The sequence below is a fragment of the Lactuca sativa genome, chromosome 1 (assembly GCF_002870075.4).
Source record: "Lactuca sativa cultivar Salinas chromosome 1, Lsat_Salinas_v11, whole genome shotgun sequence".
Lineage (NCBI taxonomy): Eukaryota > Viridiplantae > Streptophyta > Magnoliopsida > Asterales > Asteraceae > Lactuca > Lactuca sativa.
The window spans coordinates 227,922,237-227,927,149 of record NC_056623.2 but is presented as its reverse complement, the minus strand read 5'-3'; positions in this window follow the sequence as shown (position 1 = coordinate 227,927,149).

The following is a 4,913-nucleotide window of genomic DNA, read 5'->3' as shown; positions in this document are numbered from 1 at the left end:
CACGGTTATTATCGTGTGTTATATAAAGTTTCATTATACACTTTTTATCAATGGAATCGTATGTGATTTATAACTATTATAGGGAAACATTCGTATGCAAAATATATCACGATAACATCTTATCTTTTGAAATGAAAAATGTTTTTAAAAATATACAAATCAAACACTCTACTTATACTGTATGTATATGTGTCCATCTTTGGTACTACAAAAGTTATACTTATCATAACAAGTGAGCATTTCACTAGGGTTTACTCTACAAACGTAACACACTTTTGGAAAACTATAATACGTATAGTTTTATGAGAACATCACGAACTTTTACATAATAGAAACACTATTTCAAGGAGTTACTTTCATATACAAGAACAAATGAACATTTTCATACATAAATCTATTTTATACTAAGTTTTGTGAGACATTAAACTTCACGTGCGTTCGAGTACACATTTCAAGTCCTGTATTATAAACTAGAATCCCTTGGCGGGGGAGCATGGTGTTTGTGTATAGATCTATACGGGATTGACAACCCCACGCCCTGACTGTTAGCTACAGTACACCATTTGGAGTGACAAACTTCATGTCACACCCCAAAACCAAGAACAGCGGAAACGTTCTGGGGCGGAGGACGTCATGTAAAGTAATCACAACACAGTAAATGTAAATAAGCAAACAACATCATCCATTGCATTAAATATATAATTTTAATACAAGCGTGTTCTGTACAGTTTTAGACAACATAAATATAACGTAAATCAAAATAATAATATGATAAGTCTTGAGTGCACTCCATCATCTCAAAAGCTGGCATCGGTACCTATCTACTGATGACCTGAGAATACAAGTTATTTTGAAAGAGTTTATCAGCATTAAGCTGGTGAGTTCATAAGTATTTTAATGTCGGTGTCTGTTATCAAAAACATTTGAACATGTCTCAAGTCTAAGTTCATGTATGTAAGTGTTTGTAAAAGTTTGAATCTCTCAGAAAAACCTATATTTTCTAATAAAGTAGCCTTCTACCAAGGCTTTAACTGTTTTGTATGTTCGCTTGTTGTAAAAGTGTGTAATTTCCCAAGTGCAACTATCTTTTAACAAAATATAGTTTGTACATTAAAGTTCAAGTGAGGTTATCACTAAAAATATGTAATGGGTAAATCATTGTAGTAATGTAGCTTAGTTTTATAGTGACTACTGCTGTACTAATTACCTTAAACCGGATTTATATTAAGGTATAATGTGATAATTACACCATACTATCGACTGATAACAACGACAATAAGAACGGTCGTAATAACGGAATGACGTTTGGCACCCGCAGACCTGCAGGTCCGGCTGTAGCTAGCAGCAAGGTGTAGGATAGTCAATCCAGTATAGATCTATACGCAAACTCAACGCTCTGCCTCCAAGAGAATTCTGGCTACAACTCGGGCCATGACATTTAAGGCATGCTCCGATACAGTGGATCACAATTGTTAACGTATTAATGTGAGGGTAATGTTCCTCATTCTCATATAGTTGTATATGTTCTCATAGTAATGTAATGTATAGACTCATGAATGAACTGACTCATTGATCTAACAGATGTAATAGTATGATCCTGTGTTACCCCGATGGTAACTCACTAATGATGTGGCTAGTACGTATGAATATGGAAGTACTTTTATGTCTATATATGTATATTGGATATATAATTAATATTGAAACGACCTTCGGATGGTCACCCAAAATCCCACCAGACCACATCCAAATCAAGAAAAAGGAAATAGGGTGGATGGCCTTCCTAAGCCCTTTAAACATTATTTATACATCTATATATATATGGGCATGCAATTTATAATATAAAAGCATAAATAAGTTTTTATAAGACATTTGAAACATAAGTATTGTTTTTAAAGAAAGATCGACTTGATGTCAATCTATAAAACAATTTGAAGGCATAGGTTTGGTTAAAACAGTTTAAGTATAAGGAACATTTGTTTAAATCACAGTTGTAATATAAATTTGGAAAGTAAATGGGTTTGTAATACATTTTGAAGTAAAACAATTTGATAGACGGTTTGAACAGTGATAAAATCACCGGTTTCCCTAGTTATTAATCACATGTGATTAATGCAATCACATGTGATTGAAGCAATAACTATAAGTATTTAACTTGTATCCCCCCTTGAAAGCATATAAAAGAATTTATAGAACATTTAAAAGGTAAATTAAGGGGTATGAACTCACTTGATTGATTGAAGAAAGCGAGATGGAAAACCGGGCAGAGTTTTGTCTTGGAAAATGGATTTTTCTCGGGATTCTGGGGAATCTCGGGAGTAAAATCGACCCTCGGGACTTGAGCAAAAAGACCAGAGGTTCGGGTTTGAACGGGCACGGAAATCGAGGCAAGATCGTGAGAGAAAAGATAGAAGCGAGCAAAATTTTCGGAAAGCCTTGCATCCCTTTTATAGGGGTGCTGAACCGCCTCGGTATGCTGGGCGTACGAGGGTACGCAGCGCGTACGAGACGTCATCGCTTACGCACTTCGGATGGGACGGCGGGTCGGACGGGCGGGTTGGAAGCTTCGCATAGGCGACATGGACGATCCGAGGCCATTGATCTGAGTACGCAGGCCGTACGAAGGTACGCAGGGCGTACTTCGGTCCTATCCGATGACTCCCCTTCGGATAATACCGGGAGTTTATAATTAAATTTATATTTATTTTAAATAAACTTCTAAAATTCATATCTCCTTCATACGAACTCCGTTTTTGACGTTCTTTATATCCACGCGAAGGTGAGACCAAGATCTACAACTTTCGTTTAGACTCCGTTGGCAAATTCCGAAATTATTTTTATTATTTATTTATTAAAATGACATGATTAAGGAATTTCTTCAAAAATTCATAACTTCCTCATCCGAAGTCAGATTTGGACGTTCTTTTTATGTACGAAAACCTTGATATGATTCCTACTACTTTATTTAACCCAAATAAGATTTTAGGAAGGTTATATTTTGACCTAGATTTGATTGGTTTTACATTACATTGTCTCAAAATATCGGGTTGTCACATCATCCCCCCGTTAGAAGGAATTTCGTCCCGAAATTAGAATTTAAGCAAGTAAGAAATTACAAATAACTAAGCAAAAAGGTGAGGGTATTTCAGTTTCATCTGATCCGCACGTTCCCAAGTGAATTCCGGTCCTCGCTTGGAATTCCAGCGAACCTTCACGATAGGGATACGACTTTGCTTTGTCTGCTTGACCTCACGGTCCATGATCTTTACAAGTTCTTCCACGAAGTTGAGGCTCTTGTTGATCTCGATCTCGTCGAGTGGGATTACAAGAGTCTCGTCAGATAGAGACTTTTTCAAGTTAGATACGTGGAATGTAGAATGCACGTTACGAAGTGCGTCTGGTAGTTCGAGTTTGTAAGCTACGGGGCCGACTCTTGCAAGAATCTCGAAAGGCCCGATGTACCTCGGATTAAGCTTCCCACGCTTGCCGAAGCGTATCAAGCCCTTCCAGGGTGAGACTTTGAGAAGGACTCGGTCTCCCACCTGAAATTCTAAAGGTTTCCTTCGTTTATCAGCGTAGCTCTTCTGTCGGTCTCTAAAGGCTTTCAATCGTTCACGGATCTGAACGATTTTCTCTGTCGTTTCCCGAATGATCTCCAGACCGGTGAGATTACTGTCGGAAGCTTGCCCCCCCCGGCTAATTGGGTATCACCCACCTCAGCCCAGCACAGAGGGGATCTGCACTTTCGGCCGTAGAGAGCTTCAAATGGAGCAGCCTTGATGCTCGTGTGATAACTGGTATTATAGGAAAACTCGACAAGGGGTAAATGAGCATCCCATGCCTTCCCAAAGTCAATCACGCAGGCTCGCAACATATCTTCCAGTGTTTGGGTGGTCCTCTCACTCTGTCCGTCGGTCTGAGGATGGTAGGCTGTGCTCATGTCCAACCTCGTTCCTAGGGAATGTTGTAGTGATTGCCAAAATCTTGAGGTGAACCTACTATCTCTATCGGAGATAATGGACATAGGTACACCATGTAACCGTACGATTTCCCTAATGTATGTTCTCGTAAGTTTCTCCATCTTGTCGGTTTCTTTGATAGGCAGGAAGTGTGCAGACTTGGTCAATCTATCAACGATAACCCATATGGTGTCAAGTCCACCCGTTGTCTTGGGCAACTTGGTTATGAAATCCATAGTGATCCGCTCCCACTTCAATTCTGGGATCTCTGGTTGTTGCAATAAACCAGAGGGCTTCTGGTACTCGACCTTAACCTTTGCGCAAGTAAGGCATTTACTTACGAAGGTAGCAATCTCTGCTTTCATATTAGGCCACCAGTATAGCTTTTTAAGATCCAGATACATCTTATCTGAACCTGGGTGGACAGAATACCGAGTGTTGTGCGCCTCGATCTTGACCAAGTCTCGGAAACCACCGTGTTTCGGTGTCCAGATCCGGTTCATGAAATATAAAGCTCCGTCACCCTTAGCTTCTAAATTCTTGTCCATTCCTCTAAGGGATTCACTTGACACATTTTCAGGTTTCATGGCCTCAAGTTGAGCCACCTGAATTTACTTAGTCAGGTGTGAATGGATGGTTATCGATAATGACTTGACTTTGCGACCAGAATATTCCTTCCGACTTAGGGCATCTGCTACTACGTTGGCTTTACCCGGATGATAACGAATATCGCATTCGTAATCACTGAGTAGCTCAACCCACCGTCGTTGTCTCATGTTGAGCTCCTTTTGATCGAAAATGTGTTGTAAACTCTTGTGGTCGGTAAAGATAGTGCTCTTCGTTCCATACAAGTAGTGTCTCCAGATCTTCAGAGCAAACACTACTGCTCCTAGTTCAAGATCGTGGGTCGTGTAGTTAACCTCGTGTGTCTTCAACTGTCTCGAGGCATAGCCGATG